The sequence below is a fragment of the Apis florea genome, unplaced genomic scaffold (assembly GCF_048593485.1).
Source record: "Apis florea isolate Af1SG1 unplaced genomic scaffold, ASM4859348v1 contig_3203_pilon, whole genome shotgun sequence".
NCBI lineage: Eukaryota > Metazoa > Arthropoda > Insecta > Hymenoptera > Apidae > Apis > Apis florea.
Genome location: NW_028256723.1, coordinates 6,696,108 through 6,720,077, shown reverse-complemented (window position 1 = coordinate 6,720,077; position 23,970 = coordinate 6,696,108). Strand labels below are relative to the sequence as shown.

At 37.5% G+C, this 23,970-nt stretch overlaps 1 protein-coding gene and 1 long non-coding RNA gene across 2 annotated transcripts in view; one reads left to right on the top strand and one right to left on the bottom strand.

Moving 5' to 3' along the window:
• LOC147657199 (uncharacterized) overlaps nucleotides 1-3,486 on the top strand; it is a 29,298-nt gene extending 25,812 nt beyond the window's left edge. The window contains exon 2 of the long non-coding RNA XR_015292749.1: nucleotides 3,108-3,486. This is a non-coding gene — a long non-coding RNA (uncharacterized LOC147657199). The remainder of the gene's footprint in view (nucleotides 1-3,107) is intronic.
• Nucleotides 1-23,970, bottom strand: part of LOC100863787 (zwei Ig domain protein zig-8-like) — a 119,910-nt gene that overhangs the window by 69,789 nt on the left and 26,151 nt on the right. The gene's annotated exons all lie outside the window — the stretch shown is intronic.

Genomic DNA, 23,970 nt, shown 5'->3' with positions numbered 1-23,970 from the left:
GAGATTAAAAAAATTTGGCAAAATTTGTAAAACTTCGTCGCGTCGATGAACTAATAGTTACAATTACACGAGATGCATCGGGTAATGCAATCCCGTTAATGTTCAACGTTAATCGTGTTTCAACGAAAATGCGCCGCGTTACTAAAATCGTTGCCTAATGCCGCTAATTAGTTACCATTAATCGTTGTGCTAGAGTTTCTATTCGTTTTGCGTTTTAACTCTCTCTCTCTCTCTCTCTCTCTCTCTCTCTCTCTCTCTCTCTCTCTCTCTCTCTCTCTCTCTCTCTCTCTCTCTCTCTCTCTCTCTGTTCGCGCTTGTTAAAGATTCAAATTTTGTGCTTGATTTATATACAATACGAGAATATCTATATAACAACCGTGTTAATTAATTAATTTCTTTCGCAGTAATGCGGCAGCAGTGTCGCCACCAGTTATATTAATTGGCCGATCACGAATTTATTAACCGATAACGGTTCACGAACCGAGCGAATATAGTTAGTTTACGAAGTATCGATCGAAAATATTATTATATTAATTTCCCTCGTCTATAAATTTTGAATATTTTTTTCGATGCGCGTATTAATTTAAACAACCGTTCGTTACTTGAAAATCGAGGGTGTTCGAATCGAACGAGTATAATTACATAGAATTATGTTATGTTTCTAAAACACTCTCGCTTTCTAATTTCTTCAATGTAAATAAAATTGTATATTTTTTAAAACAGTGGAAATTTTTGAACAAAGAACAGTTTTTATTGTTACTTTTGCCAATTCTATAACACATATCTGATTTCTTAACGTGTTGTACACGAGTATGCTATAAAAAGACGTGTGTTTATATTTTGTAGAAAATTCGAGATCGAATCGCTTTTAATTTTCCTACATCTTTTTTGTTACTACAAAAATTATAATATTGCTGGAAATATTATTTGAAATAGAAAAAAAAATTATATATATATATGCATTACATTATATAAAGGATATATAAGAGATCGAACGATCGAGAGATGGGGCGAGTTCGGTCGTTGCCGCCTCAAAGCGTAGCCCAGACTGAAAAATTCATGCCGCCTTTCCAACGTTCCCGGTATACGAGAAGATAAAAAGAAGAAGCGAACGCCCTTTAAGGTGCTCGAAAAATGACGTATTAAAGATTCGACGGGGCAAAAATTATTCACCTTTTTCTCGAGTGATTCAGATAGGATGAAACGAGAGGATGCGAATGCGTCCGACTCGATCGTCCATTTCCAAAAAAAAAAAAAAGAATCTTCTTTTTCCTAAATGCATACTCCTCTTAGAATACATTTGGGAGTGTAGAACTTTCCCAGAGAATACGCCTTTCTTTACAAATCGATATCGCGTCTGGAAACTAGTTCTCGCTCTTTCGAGAATAATCTTTCTCAAACACGTTCGATAAAATTTGAGACAAAATTTTTTTTCCTCAAACTGTTTTTCCAAGAGAAGAATTAGAAAAAAAAAATTGTATCATCAAGAATAGCAGTGGAATAAATGAAATGAAAATGAGAACTAATTTTACACGTGTTTCCCTTTTCTCTTTTTTTTGGAAACAACGATCCGGCATAAACGTAATTTCACAAGGAAACAACGGGGAGCGGATGGCAAGCGAGAGTGGCCACTCCTCGTATTCGATAACGAGAAAAAGCTGCGAGTTTTTTTGCGAAACTTGTCGTTATGCGGGATCGGGGACGGGTGTTGGAACATTAATCTTACGTACCAAGAAAGCTACGTCCTTCTTCCATCGATCGAGAAATGATTATCCGCCGTTTCGCCATTCGTTCCCACCAGTCGTACGAACGTAACGAATCGGCGAACAGTTTTTCAAGAAATTTCGAAACGAAATGTTGCTAAATAGGAAACGAATCCAATAATTTGCCTCGTCTCGTTCGAAAATATTTACGGTCGTGGACAGAATCGAGTTGTACGTTCGTGCTAGGAGATTCGTCGTTCGGTGGAGGTAAATTTGAATTTTTCAATATAGAATGTTTTTCTATGGGACGTATATGTGCGTATAAGTACAAATAAAATCATAAAATCAGTTCCTACACACATATATATATATATTTATATAAATATAAATAATTAAATAAATAAATATTATAATAGAATGATTGTGAATAATATTTATTTTATTTATAATTAAATGTATTTTAATTAATTCATATTTAAATTATATATGTATATGTACATTTGCGTAAATACTTAATCATATATAATCATATATAATTCTAAATATTATATTTAATAATCATAAATAATTAAATAAATATTACAATAGAGTGATTGTGAATAATGTTTATTTAATTATATATATATATATATAATTCTAATTATTCTATCTAATAATTATAAACAATTAAATAAATAAACAATCACATAAATATTGCAATAGAGTAAACTATACGTATTTATTTGTATCGTATTTCAACTTTTTACATCGTGGACAAAATTAAGTGGACGAGGCGAGCAAGGATACACGCAATAATCGATATTTGCACGATAATTAATCTCTCTGGTCGTTGGAGCAACGAATTCCTTTCCGTGACGCGATTAAAGAAAAGAAAGGGCGTATTAATATCCCCTTTTTACCGGAGCTTGCTCTCTAATAAACATTCGACTTTCTTCTTTTTTTTTTTTTTTTCCTAGACCGGCAGTTCTTCCAATTTGCCGATTGCGCGCCGCTCCTGTGAATCCTCGAAACGATTCTCTCTCTCTTTCTGTCCTCTTTTTTCTCTCCTCCTCTTTCTTTTCTTTTTTTATTCTTCTTCTTCTCCTTCTTCTTCTTCTTCTTCTTCGGGAATGAATTCATTAGTAACCGTGGCTGAGAGGAGAAAAGGAGAGAGAGAGAGAGAGAGAGAGAGAGAGAGAGAGAGAAAATTACAAGATTGTTAAGCCACGAGTTGGACGAGAGGTCAAAGGTGCAATCTCAATTTTCCACATCTCCTTCAATTACATCCCCGAAGCGTTAATTTTCACCGAGTAACCCCTGCTATATATATATATATATAAAAACTCGTCGTAATAAATGATAAAGGAAGAAGAATTTTATTTTGCCGCGATTCTAATTTAAACAATACATTTTTTTTGTTTATAGAACGAGAAGCGCGTTAAGAGAAGGAGAAGAAGAAGAAGAAGAAGAAGAAGAAGATATTTGTCTTCTTTCGAACGAGGTAATTTTGTTTGCTGAGAAAAAAAATGCAAATGTCCTTTTTCTAAATTTTAAATCTCAAGAGCGAGAGTAATCGTCGATCATGGCTTATGTTATTCGATTTCTGTATATTTTCGGAAATCGCTTGACAGGTTGGAAAAGGAAAAATCAAATTTTTTTCTGTAAAACGTAAGACAAAAATTGACAAATGTCTTCAAAAGTTCAACAACTCGCTTTGTACAATCGATAACTAAACTTTTATAACGTGCAATTATAATAATGTATATTTTGGTGAGATAAAATACTTAAAATTTTCAACTCATAACTCCTCCTGTTTGGAGGAAAATCGTTTAATTTAATTCAAAGAACCGCTTGGCTATGACTCTCTTTCCAGGATTAAATAATTCGTGACCGAAAGGTAAACAAACTCCTTATAACATGATTCGATATTCGAGTCGATTCTACCATACCGACGACGATACACAAAGAATCAACGTTAACAATCCATACGAATCGCGCGTTACGATCTACACTTTCCATTATTATACGAAATATAATTCCTATTCGACGTTAAATTCGTGACGCAAAGTTTGAAACGCGACGAAACGATGATAAAACTCGATGGAAATATCGTATAACATAGACGTATATGAGTGGATCGATTAAAAATGGGGAAAATAAATGAATAAACAGACAAACAATTCTTTCGTCGCGATTATCGTGCGAATGAAAATGAAACGTCGCACGAAAAAATGGAATTCGAACGAGATAGCGTCCGGTTCTAGCTGGCCGGAGATAACGCGTGACCGCTAATCAGCTCGGAATCGGTCGGTATTGTCGAAATTTCCACCCATGACGCGATTCATCGCGCCATTACACGTTTCGCCGCAACGACCGTGTCCCCTCGCTCCCCCCTCCAAACTTCGCCAAAGTATTCCCTCTAAAATTAAAACGTTTGTCGCGCCATCCTTGTTTCTCTTTAATACAATTCCATGATCGATCCTCCCTTTTCCTCGTATCTTCTTTAAAATCGAGAGAGAGAGAGAGAGAGAGAGAGGTGAATGCATCTCTTCATTCATTATCTCGTTTTAATAATTAGAAATATTTAGTTGGCTGTTATTGTTAGTTTCGTATTAAATTTAGGATTCGTTCATTCCAGCGGAAATACGCGAAAATACGTAGGAGAATGTAATTTGAATGGGCACATCGTTGGAAAACGGAATAATAGAATGTTCAGATGTATACTCGAATAATGGATTTCTCTGCCGCGGTAGAATATCTAAAAATTATCCAACAATTACCGTCAACAATTTCGCACAAAACGAATATATATGTATGTATGTATAAATGATTGTAATTTCCTATCTCTAATTTTCTGTCGAAAACATTTCGCTGCCAACATGTGATCGTGAAACTTTCCTTAATAATCTGTCGAGTTTACAAATGTGAAGACGTGACTCAGTGTCCTAAGGTAATAAAGGAAAAAAATAATCGTGTAACAATCGTGCAACTCTTGTGCGTTGAAGTTTTAAATCTCAAGAAAATGATTGATCGGTCACGTTTCGATAGAGTTGAGAGATAATTCTGTAAATTTATCGAGAAGCGTTTAAAAAACTTCGATTTTAAAATAAATTATTATTTATTTTTTGTAAATTAAGCTTAAAGTCGAGCTATTAGAAATTCGCGTGATGTGAACGATTCACACGAAAATTAGAGATTTTTTTTTTTTGCAAAACTGTATAATAAAATTCGTTTCCTAACCTAGATTCTTCGATCATAGCCACCGATATTCATGGATTAATTATTTCGATGTATTACAATTTATCCATTTCTGTCGTTGCTTATTCGTTTATTATCCTTTGCGCTCCAACGATGACTCTCAGACACCACTCGATTCGATGCGACAACACGAGAGGTGACTCCAAGGGCACCACTTGGCTCGATGCGGCGACGATATTTGTTTACGTTTGATTTTTTTAAGATATCACTTCACGAATAGAACCTCTCGAATGGTTAGATTTTTTTTTATCTGAAATTAGATCGTGATCGAACTACATTTTCGGCGTTAATCGAGTTCGAGAGTCGTGGCGATAGAAATATTATTTTCAAAGTTTTTTCGAGTTTCACGAGCATGGAATGAAATTAATTCGAGCGAAGATGAATTTGATTTTTCGTTATTCGAATAACGAGATTATTTCCATTCGAGTTGAGAAATTGACGATAGAGAGAAGGGAAATAACGATGAAAATAGAGATACGGTATAAGAATATGAGAAATAAGAATAATACACGGTGAATGTATGAGAGCACGTTATTGGGATCGTAAGGTTTGCTCTCGATAAAATAAGAAAGGTGAAAATGTCGAACGACATTTTATCGCGACACTTGCCTCGATGCATCTCGGCGATTACTTTATTATTAAAACATCACAGGATATAGACTTTCATATTCGACAAAATTTTCTTTCTTTATACGTAACACATTAAAATATTAAAATATAAAACTTTTATGTTAATTTGCGCGCGAAATTATTAGCTAAGAATATTTTAGAGAAACAAGCGCGCACCGTGCGACGAATTCAAGATACATCGATACACAACACAATTTATCCCTATCTTCCCTTCATTAAATACATCCTTTCTTGCCAATATAATCGTATATAAATGTCAATATCAACCTTTGCTCGAGTCGATTAAAAGAAGACGATTTTAGACGCGTATTTTATTATTTTTCACCGCTCCCCGTTGAAATTGTTCGAAAAGACTGTTCAAGATTCGTGTAAGAAGAGGCTCGAAACGGGTGTCTGGCCGAGATGGAGGAATCCAGTCACGCATTCGTTCCTTTTCTTTCTGAGTTTTTCCATTCGATCGGTAACGTCGATCGATAAAAAAGAATAGATGATAAAAGCGACCGCGTTGTATCGATCGAGCAACGATACAACAAACGAATTTTTCGACACATATAATTTGACTGAAAACCTGATGTATCTCCACGCGTCATTGAAAATTTTAAAAAATATCATTCCAGCTTTCTTTTACGCGTTCTTATCGCGATTTCAACGTGGTGGAAAAACGTTGCTATTCCTAAATTTATCCGATAAAAGCGAGAGGCTATATTTCACGCGGATCTGTATCGTCCGGCCGCTGTTTATTATCGACCGAGGAGGGGAATATTTCGGTGGAAAATAAACGAGCGAATTTGCCGTTTGTTATTCTCTCTCTTTCTCTCTCTCTCTCTCTAGATGTTGTTTCGAGTCGAGTCGTGTAAGAAATTAAATCGCGATGGAGAGAAACTGGTTGAGAGCTGGCTGGCTGGCTGGTTGGTTGGCTGGAGAGCTGTTCTATTTTCTTGGGTTTCGCAATTGTAGTTGCAGTTGCGCCGTTCGCGGGCCATCTGTTTTGTACGCGAGCGGGTTCCGTTATGCCGGCTCGTATGACACCTCCTGTATTAAAACAATACCGAATGACGGGTGTAGCCACGGTAAAATATGGTTTATATGCAAATTACCACCGGCCTCCCCCTTCCTCCTTCCCCCGCGCGCCTATACTTTGGCCGGCATTTTTCATTTCGTCGCGGCCGACATCGAACACCGAATCTTTCCCATTATCTCCGTTTCTCTTCCTTTTCTCTCACCTTTTCTCTCTCTCTTTTTTTTCTCTCTTTTTTTTAGGTCGAACTCGAAACTTGTCTCTGAAAAAGCGACCGATCATTTATTCGATTAATTCCTCCCGTATTTTATCTGATCTGTAAAAAGGGAATTTAAAATTTTAACGTTTATCACATTGGAACAATTGTTTTTCACAAATCATTGTGCAACGTGGTTTCAAGCGAAGAAAACACAAGAAATTCTTATGGCGAGTATGTTCGTGCCATTACTGAATTAAACGAGGCGTGGCCATCGAACGAAAAACCGTGACGTGAACTTGGACAAAAATTCGGCTGAAGGGAGAAGCTAATCAATTTCACAGTGTATCGAGCAGAAAAAAAGGTAAGAAATTTTTATGAAGAGGATCTTCACTTAAATTCAATCAAATTAAATTAAACGACGAGGACGAAGCGTGGTTATCGAACGAAAAACCGCAAACGTAAACACTGATAACTTGGACAAAAATTCGAAAGAAACTAATCGATTTCACGGCAGAGAAAACGTAAGAAATTCGCCTAAATACAACCGAGATTAAATCAAACGGATCGTCATCACGGAGTAACTTCGACAGAGAATGGAGAAACTAATCGATAAAAAATTCTCACGAACGAAACGAGGCGTGGTGATCGAACGAAAAACCGCGACGCTAACCTCGCCAGGCAGGAAACTCGATCTATTTCGCAGCGGATTGGTCGAATCGCGCGACGCGATCGAACCTTGGCCCGAGTGGCAATTACGCGGTCGGTAACTGCATTCCCCCGCCAAGATTTAACAATCCATCTCGAGGGCCGGCCCCTCGAGCCATCGAGCGAAGATTGACCGATGGCGCGTTGTCATCATCATCGGCCCCCGATAATTACGGGGATTAAGACGCGATCGATTAAACGAAGGGAGGGGAAAAGGGCAATTTTCGCGGGGAAACGATGGTTTGATACCTTCTCGCGGGTGCAAAGCCGGAAGCGGCTTTCCAACGCCAATAAATCGATCAAACCCCCGCCCCCGCCACTCGTTATCGCGCCTTCTCATAACGAGGGGACTTAAGGAGGGGTCTCTATTCCCGCTGAATATTCACCGAACGCCTTTAAAACGCCTTGCAAATTGACCGTGTACCGGCAGGGAGGGGAGGGGAGAAGTTTCAGAATTCGCATAATTAGACGATTGTGGAAGCGATTCAATAATTTTCGACGCGGCTTGGATCGAGGAATGAAGAATCGATCGTGTTCGTTCGTACCCTTCGAAAAATTTCGAATTTCGAATTTATTCGTATCGTGCGAGATATCGTGTATCTAGATAGAAATTCTTTCAGAAAATAATCTAACAAAGTTTGTATATATATATAAAGTTATTTGTTTTCTCAAAAATTTACAATTACCTCGTGGCGATATTATACACAAGCCATAAAAAGATGCGATTAGTTTAACGACTCGACCGATACAATTACGTTTCCAAGGAAACCCATTTAGCCGAACACGTGTTAGATAAATAACTCGCGTTTAATTGGTCAAAGGCGTTCTTCGCGCTCGTCCAATTTGAACGTTTCAAACGCTCTACGAGGACATGATTAAAGCGTCGAGAAGGAATTCGCTCTCTTCTCGTGTCGTATTTCCTTGGAAAACTCCGTGAAAACGAGAGAAAGAGAGAGAGAGAGAGAGAGAGAGGGAGGGAGGGAGGAAGGTGGATCTCGTTCGTTGAAAAATTATCTAGGCCTGCCAGTTTTGGCGCGACTGAAATTAGAGGAGGAGGATCCCTCTTGTGAAGCACGAAGGTGGTTTAAAGTGAACCGTTAGCTGGTAGGATCAGCTGTGAGCCAAGCGAGCCGATATATGTGTACGTCCTTGAATAAACTCCACGCTTTGATCCCTTTTCCCCTTCGTCGTGTCAAGTCGATCAACTTTTTCCTCTTTTTTTCTTCTTTTTTTTTTTCTGCTTTACTTAAACTGCGCTGGATAGAAACTTTGTTGGAAAGTTATCGCGATCCAATAATATGATATAACGATCAAAATAAATTCGTATTGGTTATTGCACACGAGAAATAATTTAAGATATAATAATAATAATAATAATATTAGTCGAAAGAAAACTTGTTACGTCGTTATATTTCTAATTATCATCTATAACGGTTTTTGTCGCTCGAATGAATGTCGAATGATGATGTAATGGAAAATGAAAAATGCCACGCAACAGGGAAAAAGATTAAATTAATCAACTTACAAATATCGATCGATACTTATCTTCGATCGGATCGACAGAGAAAATCGGACAGAGTCTCTAAGGGTCAACGATACGATTATTAACAATGAACTCTCGAATTAACAAAAGCAAATTAAATTTTAATAACTTTCGAGTATATCCTTCTAAATCATGCTATAATTAGTAATTAGTAATTAGTAAATTATATGCTGCGCGTATGTAATAATAATAACAATAAAACTCGAATACCTTTACGTATTCGCAAATTACATCGTTTTCCAAAAACGTTTGATCTCTCAAAGTATCTATCGATAATGCAAATGTTTGAAGAAATGTATAAAAAAAAAAAAATCAATATACGAATGGATAAAAAATGGATAAAAAATGGATACATATATATACACCTCCATTGAGATGTATATATTACATTAAATCATTTTTCGTATGTATATATTGCGTCAATTATATTGCGCGAGGTAATTAAAATATTTGAAATATTTGAAACGAATCGCGAAAGCGGACAGAGAAAAAGGGTACGTTTAAAAAAAAATTAATAATTATGCGTATATTATCGTGAACGTTGTGTGAACCGAACGATTGGTGGATTTTTTTTTTTTGAAAATTCACAAGTTCACGAATGGGCGTGGAAAAGGAGCTCGAGGATTTTCGTGCACGCCAAGCCTCTATTTGCACAGCGTCACGTCGATAACGATCTATTACGTTTTTCGTATAATTTAACGCGGCCACCACGAATGGCCGATTCAACGTTGATAAGCTCGAATTTTGGCGCAATGGTGGAAATTGCGCGGAAATCAGGGTCACGAGAAATTTCGCAGGGGTCCAAAAGAGACAAAGCTCTCGAAATTTTGTGGCGTGCGAATTTAACTTTCAACACGTTGCTTTACCGCCCATTTGTACGTTTGCACGTTTATTATTCTTCGTATTATTTTCCGAGAGTATAGCGAAATATAGAAATGCACGAGCCATTTGAAAACGTGTCTCTATTTACGTAAGATTAAAAAGGAATCCCATTTCCTTTAAATAGACGATTCTATTCAACACACGTGCAACACAATTGTAACTGGAAAGATACGTAAAAAAGTAATAAAGATAAAAATCGTCGACCGAACCTAACCTTTCCTTTACAAAAACGCTATTTCTTACTCGCTCATCGGTCGCGCGTCGTCGTATTGAGAGAAATATAGAATAAAAGTCGCAGCTTGATTAATTCCCGCGCAGGTTGGACCGGTGGCAATTAGAACGGTCCCCGGTTAGAATTTACATCAGATTACAATTGAATTCGATTTTGCCCGCGTTAAATAACCGCAGGCCGTACGTTGGATTACACGATTTAAACCGTAACACGTATATAAATATCGGCGGGGTAGATATCGGGTGAAAAGTGCCGTTCAACGACAACTTCGATTTCAACCCGATAATAAAGGAGATTATGGAAATGGCGGGGCATAATAGTCAAATTTATCGGACCTCAAAACGTGGTAATTCGCCTGTACCAGTTCTACAAATCCCGATTAACTTAATTACCGGGCATAAATTATCCGGGCGCAACGTTTAAAACGGCAATTGGAATTTCATATTTCTCGAGGAGGAGAAAAAAAAAAAAAAAAGAAAAAAGAAAATATCCGAGAACAATTCCATCCGTTCAAATGGCCGAAATAAATCGCCTCTCACGGAAAAGGGAGGAATAAATCCTATTCGAAGATCGCGATCTTTTGCCTCGTTCTTCCTTATCGACTGGATACCCTCCTGTTATTTTATTCGGGTTCTGATCCGGGCGACGGTTAATTATTCGCAATCGCCATTTGATCGATAAAGAGGCGAAGCAAGTGGATAAAGTGCATCGTGTAGTTCATAAATGACGCGTTGGAAAGCGAAAGTAACGAAACTGAATCAGTTGAACGAAGTTGAACAATTTTCAACAACTTCGAACAAGTAAATTTTCTTTACCGACAAAGCAACACGAAATACAATATAAATAATTCGATGCATGCTGAAATTCGCGTTGCGTTGAGTATTATTGAATTCATACACAGGTGGATAAATAATTGAGTGGTAAAAACATATGGGTCGAAACGATTCGCAATGACAATGTTTGTAACTGATCGAAAATTCAGGTTAAACCGTGAACCAGTCAGATGGATCGGACACGCGCGTTGTTAGTCGTGCGGTTAATTATTCGAATTGCCTAAATACCTGGATGTATTTCACAGAAACTGGTGGCGCTGGTCGAGGTCAGACCGGTTGCAGGGGCGTGCTGTGTTTCACCCGGAGATAATTAATGTGGACTTCGGACTAATAGCGGAGTAACACGACCGCGTGACAGGGTTACAATGTGAACGATCATTACTGGCTAAGAAATTACCGACTCGTCCAACCCTCGCCACGAATCCTACTTTAAAAATAGACATTTGATCTTTTTAAATTTCCAGAAAAATTTTAAAATCTTTTACGCTTCTCTACGCTCATGATGTCGATCAATAACGAGGTTCGAGCGATCGAGATTTCGAAGATTCGAAGATCGATTAAATTTTCGAAAAAATAACAAACTTGGAAATAAATCGAGCCGACTTTTTAGAAAATATTCGATTCAGCGTTTCTCGAAATTTACGTTGGATCTCCATTGGTTCAAGTTGAGCACCACAATTAAGAGTTTAGATTGTGTTGTAAGCCACACTTTGTTCGAAACGAACGAGCGGCGGTAATTTTAATTCTTCACATTTATATTTACACAAAATATTTTCATCGTTAGTTCCGCTTAAAAAACTCGACTTTTTCATGCTGCTATTAACCGTTATCGCATCGCAAAGTGTGTCGCGCGCACTGGCGGATAAGTTTCTTTCCTTGTACCAAGGAACGTAACCCGAGGACATCACTTATTTAAAACATTCCAGAAATCCTTCGATGCTCCACCTCCTTCCCCTCCTCTCCCTCCACTCCACTCCCCTTCCACCGTTTTGAGGCGAGCGCTCGTCGACTGCCGCGGTGGAGAAGAACGATCTAGAAAATTCTAAAAAACTCCGTTCGAACGAAACAAGTGTTGCGCGAAGAAGAAATTTCTCGAATATCTAATCTAAATAATTATATTATATCGCGCGTGTGTATGTGTGTATATGTGTGTTCGAGCAGATTGAGATCGCCATTTACATTACCCATGAGCGAAATTAATTTTCCGTTGTTCCTTAATTAATTCCAAGTCGACCGGGTTATTCGACTCGGTGAGAAATTGGATACTCGTTCGATGCCGAAATTCGATCCTCTTCCAACGAATGAATAGACTTATTTGCAACGGCGATTCGCCTTGTTTACTCGAAATCTTTTAAATCTCGTACAATGATATATTTGTTAAAACGGTTTCTCAGAATCATTGTATAAAATATGTGTGTGTGCGTGTGTATGTGTGTTTTAGAAATTTTAAAGTAGATATCTTGAAAGTGGATTTTCGTGGGAGGAAAAATGGGATGGAATTTTGGGAGGAACATTATTCGAGGCTGAAAGTTTCGAGGATGTATCGATTAAATGATCTTACCTCCCTTTGGGAGAAGCTTCTCCTCCAGAGGAGGAACTTTCCTCTTGGCCCGTTCAATTCGGGCCAATCTGGTCAACGACGAGTCAAAGAGAAACTTGGACCGATCGAAATTACCTTCCACTTTATCGGTTGAGCCAATTACCATTCGTTTCATACGCGCGGTATGATCTTGTTTGAAATTTTATTTGCGAGTTTGCTTACCGTTGAATTTTCTTCCTTCTTCGTTCTTCCTGTTTCGTTGCGCAGATTTTGAAAGCGTTTCTTTCGAGTTTTCGTCGTCTTCGTTTTATCTTTCGAGAACATCTTGTGGGAATATTCCTGCGCAAGATAATCGAATATATTTTGGAATGGATAACATCTTTTCTATAATTTTTGTCAGAAATTTTAGAAACGATGCAAGCTGCGCTTCATTTTTTTTTTCCTTTTCGTCCATTTTAGATATATAATAATAACATTCTTTCGATTCTCGTGATTTTATTGATTTATTGATAATCCGTCCAATATGTTTGTTTATTTATAACAAGGTACTTTTTCTATTTTCGATATCAAGATCATATTTTTAATAGGATTCGAAAGAATAGAACAATATCGTTAAGAAATTATTTAATGAATAAATTATATAATCATATAAAATAAATTTATATTATTATAAAAGAAGATTCAACGGATGTAAGAATAATAATAATTACAATAATTTTAAAAATATTATTCTTTCGAGTGGCGATCGTCTATGACCGATGATTCTTTCTTCTGCAAGAGGCGATCACGAAATCAATTTCCACCTTCTCCTTTCGAACGTGTGATATCGCGTTGCCGCATTAAACCGACAAATATCGAACGAATCGGCCCAATTATCGCGATCAACGTGCTTCGAGATTGTTAATCTTCTTGAAATTGCTTCCCTCTCCTTCCTTGAGGCTGGTATTTTTTTTTTTTTTTTTAATACAAGTAAGGTTTTATCAAAAAACGAAGCTTATTTATCAAGATATAACATTCGGAAGGCTCGTATTTTTCGTCGATTATTTTGCTCTTTAAAATCGATTCTTTGAATATTCTTTGTAGAACCAATCTTGACAATTTATCGTTCGAATTACATAATAATAATTTCTAAACAATTGTACGAGGTTATGTATATGTAACAGCAACGAATAAATGTGTTATTCAAGCATTTTATTTCAAAGTATGAAGCAATTACTTCAAATAGTAACTTTATTCGAGATTTTTAACTAGTTACTTTTTTTAATGCCCGCAACTCTGTCTATAATTTCGTGCTCTATTATACCGACCGGAAAAAAGAAACGGTTAAACGAGAGTATATGCTTAATATTAAATCGAAAGAATCTGTATCGAGCTGTAAGAATTTGATTCAACTATTCAAATATCCCAACGCAGTGATATATTTTTATCTTGCGACAGTGGAAACCAAACTAAATAAACGCACCGACTCGAATTGAACGTGTTCAATAAAATATATTTCTTTTTAAGCGTGCGAAAGAAAGCTAACTAGGTTAACCGACCTAAACACGAAACAGCGCCACCAGTCAACGTTCAACAATGAAACTAGAGATAAAATTGCGCGTAACATTTTATTATTCGGATATTCAGGTATCTTTCACATAATATTCTCGCATGGTTATCGGCGTGGCTCGAGATGGTGGAAGGTCAGTGACGGTCCCTCTTTCCCCGGGGACAATTCGATTTTATTATTATTATCTTGTATTCGTAATCAACGAGATATAAAGCCCATTTCGGATGCATTCAGTAGCAGTAGGAGCAGAGTTGACAGAAGTTTCGTGCCGGTTTTCGCACCCTGTTAACATTCGATTCGCCTGCCAACCAACGATTAAATATTCATGAGCCGGTGTACACACGAGGGCCGTCGAAATGTTACGCGGAGCTCGACGCCCCTTAGGAGATATCGAAAGTTTTATTGCATCGACAGATTTCTCCCCGGCTCCTTGCCCAAATCCTGACGTATCTCTCCCTCCCTTCGATCGCTACCGTATTTTCGTCTCTTTATAATTCGATAAAGTTACAATAATATTCGAGGGGAAAAATTTGTAAATATTTTCGCGATATTGGAAGGCACGTGATGTGTACAAAGATACTTTTCACGTTAATTTTAATCACGTGATGACAATATTCGAAATACGTCTCGTAACGTAAGTGATTTCCACGGTCACGATTTTTTCAGAAACGTTCTGCAGTTCGGCCGAGTTTTTCTCGGTATTGCGAGATTAAAGATGCAACGATCGTGCAAATATTCGAAAAGAATCTTCGAAATTCGCTTTCAACGCGAGGAACACCTCTTCTCGAGAATTCTTTCCTCGAAAGAATCCATTCGATATTAGCGCTCCCACGAAATATCCGGTAAACTGCTCAAGCGTTTACGGAAACGGTCAAATATTTGTTGCTTGTCTAGCATCTCCAACCTGCCCCGACCTACATCAGCCGACTGTCATCCAGCTTTATCTTAGCGACTCGATAACGATGATAAACGACGGTTTAACTGTATCGCGATTCCATCATCCGGATGATTGGAAATATTGTTGCGTGGATGCGGTTTAGAAGAGTTCGAGAAAATTCAAAAATATTCTTTTCAACGATTCGCGACGATGATGATTCTTCGATAAGAATTAACGAGAAACAGAGAGAGAGAGAGAGAGAGAGATTAAAAAGAAACGATCGATTTCTTAGAATAAATAAATAAATGGAATAAAATTTTAGCAGAAAGCAGAAAACGATGTTTTATCGGGGAAACGGCGATGTGAATGTAAAAAAAAAAAAAAAAAAAAAAAAAAAAATATATATCGGCGATGAATAAATGGAAATTTATGGAACGAATATTGAATCGAGTTCGACGATTTTTTAACCTTTACGAAAAACTCGCGAAATGGACCGTTCATCAAGAGACGAAACCTCGAAAATGATCATTGAGAAAATAAAGAAATCTTTTTGTTGGTCTTGAAGATGCTGATTGAGAATCCCACAACTTTGTCTCGATGTCTCTTTTAACGTGGCGCAGCTGCGCCATCTCGCGCCGCGTCGTCTCGCTATCTGTACACACGGTGCGCGCAATATTAAACGCAATAATCGTGAAAATTACGAGGGTCTGGATGGTGGAACGGTGATTGCATCGCTTGTTGGAAAAGCGTTTTCGAGCGAAGGTAGCCAACGTTTAATCGCGTGATCTCTGTTAATGGGCAAGATTCCTCCTTCCCTCCCCTCCCTCCGTACGTTTCGATAATTAAGATTTTCATTTGCCGCCATTTTCTCTTTCCATTTTTCCTCTCCGTGCGGGATTGCGAGGATTCGACGACGAAATTTGAAATACTCGCACAAGAAATAAGGAGGAAAAATGTAAAGACACTTGTATCGTCGATCGAATATAGACGCGATTGGAGACGAATTTTATTAGGTGTGCGAGATAACTTCTTTCCCTTTCTTTTTCCAAATTTTATTACATAAATCAGGTACAAGATCAGCCAACAGTTCCAGTCTGACGACTTTCAATCTTCTTTCTCGCGTCGAACTTTCTTTCAAGTGCACCTGAATGATCTTCGATAAATTAAAATTTCTAAATTTAAATCTTTACCGCTTTGATTACCACGTTCTGTAAGATACTCTCTCAATGGAGCGCAAACCGTTTCAGTAGCGGTGATGCGAACGACGCTTCTTGCGCCATATTGTTGCATAGCACTGAAAACTCTTGGAGCGCTCCTTGCGACTCTTCTTAAAAACAAAAGAACGCTTTTTCAGATGGCGCTACGAACGGTAAAGTAACTCGAATTCGGTCGCAAGTCACGATGGATAAGAGGAAGAAACTTATTTGCAAACACTTATTTACGATTTTTTAAGAATTTTTTAAGAATTGTTTATAATGCCTCGAGATATAAACTATTATTAATTATACTTAGCTATTTGATTTTCTTTCAAAATATCGCTTCGTGAATAGATTTCTAACCTCTTAACATATAATCTTACGAAGCGTAGAATAATATATCGTCGAATAGGTAGATTTTTCTTACCTCAAATTAGATCGAGGATATCCGAGTTTCACAGTTCGTGGCAACAGAAATATTATTTTCAAAATTTTCGAGTTTTTGTAAGCGTGGAACAGCGACGATTAGTCTCAAGCGAGGATGAGTTTGATTTTTCGTCGAATCGAAGAAATTGATGATAGAGAAAAATAAGAATAAGAGAGCACGTTAACAGGAGTTTTAAAGATTATAAGGTTTGAAGATGCATCTTGCTTTATAAAATATCGCGCGAAACAACAGACGGACAGAGTTTAAATATCAAAGATACACAAAGTATAAATTAAAATATAAATTTCTTAAATTCATGCGTGAAATCATTTCGAATCAATCGAAAATAAAAAATTCACCGAACGTAAGAAAGATCGTCTCGAGTCAAAAAAAGGCCTTCGATCCGCAAATCACAAAGAAAAATGAGAAATCGTTGCGATAAAAATCGCGAGAATCGAGTGACAAAAATTATCCTTAAAATGTTGAACGCACGAGTCAACACGAGTTCGAGTCGGAACGAAAGACTGTCGAATAATTTGAAGGAATATATGCACAAAGGACGAAAAGGCAGGGATCGTTAAAATGTTAATGGATGGTATAAATTCTTGGTCGGCTGTTATCGTATACCTGGTTTTTCGTGGGCGAAAATATCTAGGAAGATAAGATTGGAGGGAGACACGAAGTTCGGGCCGTAAATCAGAAAACGGGGCGGTCAGTCCGGCCGCAGAGTCTCATCTCCTGTATGGGCGTGATTTATACGGTCACCGTGTACGTACACAGTCGAAACTGCAGTTCCACAGGCTTTTCTTACTTACCTACTTGGTCACCTTTTCCCTTCCTTATGTTAAACGTCCTTGTTCGAAGATAAATAAACACCGTCGTCGTGCGAAGGTCGATTCGTTCGCGAAATTTAAGAAGAATTTAAGATTTCACGGGCCGAGGGAAATTTTGAAATTTATCGTCATGAATAATTCGACGATCCTTGAATTTTTACCTTTTTCATTCTCGTTCTGGATGAGAAGTATAAATGTTAAACGTTTGCGAAGTTGAGAGCAATTAAAGATAATGACGCGAGAAGGAAAATAGTGACGACAGTGGCGCGTCCTTGCGTGAAATCGCAAAAATATTCTCGCGAAATTGAGACATTGGAAATTAAATATTATTAATTGTTTATTTTATTTGTTTTAATGATAAAAAAAATAGAATTGGATAAAATAGAAAAGAGAATCCTCATTAGATTTTCAGAGACAGTATATTTGTATATAATTATATCTGTATTATTATCGAATGAAAACGTTTTGACGTTTACTTCATCTGGATATTCGACGCTCACTTGCGTGTATCTCGTATGGTTTCGTGGCACGATTGCCAGGGATGTGCAAACACGGCAGCCCAGAAAAGATTAACAATCGATATTCGCACAAAACTTGAAGGATGAATGTTATTCAAGCGAATTATATTCGATTTATCAAAGCAGAAATATCGTCATTAGATAGATACAGTGGTTAGAATAATTACAATATGAATTAAATCTTAATATAAATTCAAAAAAAAAAAAAATTTTGTCCAGTCAATTTCCTATTATTTGAACCATTACGACTAAATGATAAAAGGCAGTCGTTCGAGAGCACCTTCTCTATATTTTCACCGTTAATTCGTTTACTCGTACCACTTGTTACCAAGACGCTACATAAAATCAATTTTCGAAAAGATTCTCCTCTCCTCTTCGAGTCAACGTGGTTCTCCAAGTTCGATTGACAACATATTTCAATTAAATTTTCTATATTTCGAAAGTTTTTCTTCCTTTCAGAAAGACAAAAGAAATAAGAAGTTATCGAGTGTATAAAGATCCTGGACCGAAGAAATCGCGTAGAGGCTCTCGAACGACAAACACGATGGAACGAAATAACGTGAATCGAGCTGGCTGACACTCGCTCGCTTTAATAGAATTCGTCGTATTATACATTGGCGGCCACTTAACCGTAAGTGCTTAAGTAAATTACTTCGACGGAGCCATCAGTCCTTGTCGCCTTGAAAATACCTCTTCAAATGTTATTACATCAATTCCACCGGGATTATGCCGAGAACTTTCTAAAATTTTAAAATAGCCAGCCAGATATCATCGTTACTTTCGTCACTTTTGTTCTTTTTTTTCCAGACGCATAAACATCTTTCGTAAGCAAAGTAATTATTAATAATCGATTTTTTTTTCTATATATATAGCGTTCAGTATTCAATTTTCACCAGTTATTAGATGATTTTATTAAATCAGATGCAAGATTAGTCAATTATTTCGGATTTTCATCGAGCGATTCCTGTAACTCGCCGTCGTCGAACTTTCTCGGTGCACCTGAACCTGCTCGTCGTCTTTCAAATTAAAATTTCCGGCTTTAAATCTTTTCACACGTTCTCTAAGATACAGCATTCTCTCCCAATGTCACGCAAACGGTTGTTTCAGTAGTTTCAACAGCCGATTTCCCAAGCTGGAACGCAAAAAGTAAACAATGACGCGAACGACACTTCTCGCACGAAATTATCGCATAAGACTGGAAGGACTCTTAGAGCGCTCCTCGCGACTCTTCTTAAAAACAAAAGAGTGCTGTTTCAGATGGCGTCGCGAACGGTAAAACAGTCGAATTCGTCAAGTTACGATCGTAGAAAAAAGGAAAAGGAATTTATTTGCACGCCTAATACACTATTCCATACTCGATCACGAGTATTTCCAATAGTGTCATTGTCATCAAATCTGGATCGTCGAACGATCATCATTATTATTATTATTCTTATACGTGTAACATTCCCCTCGTATACTTACTCTCATTTGGAACTGGACGGAATGAAAATTCTTTGTGCGGGCGGTATGGTATCGGTCATTGTGTCGAAGCTGGAAACAGCCGCGAATAGAATAGAGTTTCATCGTGGGACAATATTCGATAGTTCCGGCAAGTATCGCAGAAATTGGTGGACGTGCGCGGCGGCATAGTTGGCCGTTGGCGCAGCCACAGTGTGCAAACGTAGGCGGGCACGTGAATCGTACCTATAATCGTCACGGACCATAAATAATAGAGATAATCCTCGTCCATCCTAATTTCGAAATGAAACGTTTTCGTTTCGCCTTCGACGATGCGATATCTTTTTTCTTTTTCTTTCGATTCTTGCAATACGTGTATTTATTTATTCGCCGTATTTCAAATGTTTATTAATAATTCTCAACTTGTATAAGAACTATAATATACAAGGTGTCCTAAAAATATTAGAACAATTTTCTTTGGCTCTGTTAAGGATAAAAAGACTGACCGTTCGTGTAGAATATCTGCTATATTTCGAATTATCAATTAATAATTAATGCCATTCTCTGAACTTTTATTGTAAAAAAAATTGTAATATACAGGATGTCCCAAAAAATATTGGAACAATTGTAAATATTTTCCTTTGTTAACGAGTTATTAACAGAAAACACTGGCCAATCACGGAGTTGCAGTCCGAGAACAACTCAGCTTACATTTATTATTTATTTATTTATCGTCCGTCATATAATTCGATATAATATATAATTATTAATTAAAAAACCAATACTTGCTCGTTTTTCATATATTCTATAGAATAATAATAATTTTGCAACTTCACTTATTTGACAGTTCATCGATCATGGCTTCGTTGAGGAAGAAAAAAAAACACTACGCCAATCATGAAGCCGCAGTTCAATATACATAATTCGATATATTATACGATTATTAAATAAAAACCAATACTTGCTCGTTCTTCATATATTCGAGAATAATAATACATTTAATCAACTAATCGATATCTTCACTTACTTGATAATTCTCTGATCATTACTCAACTTATATTCCGTATGTAAATAGCGTACATCGTATGGAAAATTAGTCAACATCATAGCAACATCTCTAGGAACGCGAATCTATCATTGTACGGGAACGAAACGTATACATAAACGTTGCATCATTGGAACGCGATATGTTGATCAATGATACGTATCATCGTTACATTCGTATCCTGTATGTTTCGCAACGTGTAACAACGATGCCAACGCTCGCGCTACGTTTTGCGGGCGAATAAATGTCCAGCCTTAGAGAGAAAGTTGGTTGGAAACTCGAGAGGGGAAGAGAGACGCCTGCGAGATATCTTCGTTGAAGAGAGTGAAAAAGAAACAGTAGAGGAGGAAGAGGGGAGGGAAGATAAGCGAGCTTAGTAGAGGGGGAAGCCAAGGAGAAAGAGGACAACTGTGAGCTCTGTATGCACGTGCGAGGGGATTTATTGGACGCGAGACAAATTTTGCGTCGAAATGAAGGGAAGAGGGAGAGAGACAATAACCGCAGGAGCAGAGAAACGTTTGCTCGTGTGACGAGAGATAGAGATATTTGCGGGATATGGAACTCGAGGGAGCTGGATCGTGACTCGAGAATTACGATCTCGATTTGAATCAAAACCAAGATTTCGAAAAATCATTTGTATATCCGTAAATATGACTGGAAAGAAGACTGCTTGGATAAAAGAGAAAATATCTTATTAACAATCTTCTTTAAATAATAATAGGAATTTTTGCAAACTCGATTTAAATCCAAATGAATGGACAAGATTTCAAGAAACAACTTATAATATATTTGTATATCTCTAAAAATATAATTGAAGAAAATATCTATTATTTGAATCCAAATGGATAAAATTTCGAATAACCATATTTATATATTCGTAAAAATATGACTGAAAAGAAGCTTGTATAAAAGAGAAAACGTCCACCATCTTACCTGCAAACGAATCCTCTTTGAACAATAATCCTCTCTTACACAAGCCGATAAAAAAGGAAATCGTAGAGAAACGATCGAAAGGAAAGATAAAAAAAACCAAAAACCAAAAAAAAAAAAAAAACAAAGAAAAGAGTACGGGATAGGATAGAAAGTGGTTGCGGGGTGACGAAGTCTGTCGCAATATCCTGTAACGAAAGCCAATAAATAAAGGTTCGCCGCGGAATTAAAACGCATAGATCACGATGGCTCTGGCCTGGTCCCCTTGTTTCCGCTCCTCGTCACCTCTCGCTCTTCTCGCCCAGCCGATCCTTCTCTGTTTCCACGCAGTTCGGGAGACCGCGGTCGAGCCCCGGACCACGAATTAATCTTGGTCTGGCACTGATTGCGAAATAATTCCGTGATCGCCTTTCACCCGCCCTCCATCGTTGCCAGACCGCGCAAAAGACGCGAGCAAGCGACTCCTCTTTGAAACGCCGATCATACCAACGATAAATCTCCCCCCTCGCGATTTACAAACGTCACGATTTTTCTCCTCTCGCCGATTTTCTTGCATCGTTTTTTCTTTTTCTAAGATGTTTCTTGATGTCGTATCCGTTATAAAATCGAAATTTTTAAATGCTTCTCAATAAACGTGACCGATTTCAAGTATTATCGATATTTTTTCGAGATTAAAAATTTGAAGGTAGAAAAGTTTTGATGCAGATCGATCATGTCGAAAGAGTTATTTTATTTTTTACAAATTTGAAAACGAATTTTGTTCGATTAATGCTTTTTCCGACATTGTTCGAACCACGTGACCACTCAATTCACGAATAAATGTACATACAAGATACGAGTCGCGTAAATATAAACTCAACAGACGCTATTGATGTTAATAAATAACGTTTGGAACGTTTTCTAACGCAATTTCGTAACGCGTGGCGTGCAAAATTTCGAACACGCCGTGCAACACCGTGCGATACAAGGAGAAGCGAGAAATTTATTCATGAAATGCAAGACACACTATTGAATACTTGAATATTTTGCGTTCCAATTAGATACTTATTCAATAGTTTGCCGCGCGCGTGTAGTAGCGGCGCTTTCGACCGTGGATTCGGAAGTTTCGAGGGCAAATTTATTCGAGATTCATCGATAATTTGCATATATTTCGGGGTAAACTTCGGAAGGGTGTAAACCAAAAAGCATCCGCCGTGTTTCGACGATATATAAATATGATCGATCGCGTTTATCATCTTTTCTTTCACGATAAATCGAATTTCGCTGTACGCGATTTGATTAACTCGACCTAAATTCATCACCTATATATATATATATATATATATATATGTTTCAGTCTGGTCACTTCCAATCTTTCTGTCAATTCTTCTCGCGTTTGGCTCGGAGATTTTCATTGTCCTCTAATTCACCGTCGTCGAACTTTCTCGAACGATCGTCGTCTTCCAAATTAAAATTTCCGGCTTTAAATCTTTGATACCATTTTTCGCAAGACACGTTCCGTAAGATACAATGTTCTCTCCCAGTGTCGCGCAAACCGTTTCAGTAGCTTCGACAATCGATTTCTTAAATTTGAACGCGAAAAGTAAGCGGTGACGCGAACGATGCTTCTCGCGCGCCATATTGTTGCATAGCACTGGAAACTCTTAGAGCGCTCGTCGCGACTTTTCTTGAAAACAAAAGAACGCTCTTTCAGATGGCGCTGTGAACGGTAAAATAGTTTAAATTTGGTGAGGAAAGTTACGATCGTAGAAGAAAAGGAGAAGGAACTTATTTGCACACCTAATATATATATATATATATATATATATCCTAGTTTACTTGCATCTGGATCATATATGAGTTAGGTTTCCCCGCGCAAACATTCTATGTATTGACTCGGTCTGGGTGACGTACGAGTCAGGTCTATCCGGGTTTACACAGACCTTCTGTTCCAGGATCCGGTTTGCGGATAACCCGAGACCTCTCTGTTTTCGATCCTTCCCCTCGCGGGCCGATAATTCACCTGCTCGAAAGCGTATGCGAAGCGATAAATTTTAATTTCCAAATTCTTCCAGCACGATCTAGATCTCGCTATATATTTTTATCGAGTAATAAAATATCGACAGAGATTGGGAAGCGATTTAATTTCGTTCGAACGAGTCTACTTTATCACGGTCTTGGTCATCTTTTATTTTCTTATTGCTTCTTTGCCATCTAGGTAAATTTGCATCCCAATAGAATCCAACGATCGAGCGAGAGCGATCAAATTTTTAAATTTTGTCCTTGCCTTTTTTCTTTTATCCTTTTCTCACCGACTCGATATTATTATTATTAATCCAAAGGTGAATTTTTATTTCCACGATATCCGTGTAATCGATCGAAAGATTTCGTTCGTAAGTCGAAGGTATTTTCTAAAGTGTACTTCTAAAGTATATCACTCTAAGAGTCACATCCCACGAATTCTACCTCCAAGATGCCATTAGCGTTGCTCAAACAGTTTGTAAGTTTCTGTTTAAAAAGTATCAAAAATAAGAGAGAGAGAGAGAGAGAGAGAGAAGAGAGAGAGAGAGAGAGAGAGAGAGAGAGAGAGAAATCGATTCGTTATTTGCTCTCATCATTTTTGAGCTTTTTTTTTTTTTGGAAATGAGGTCATG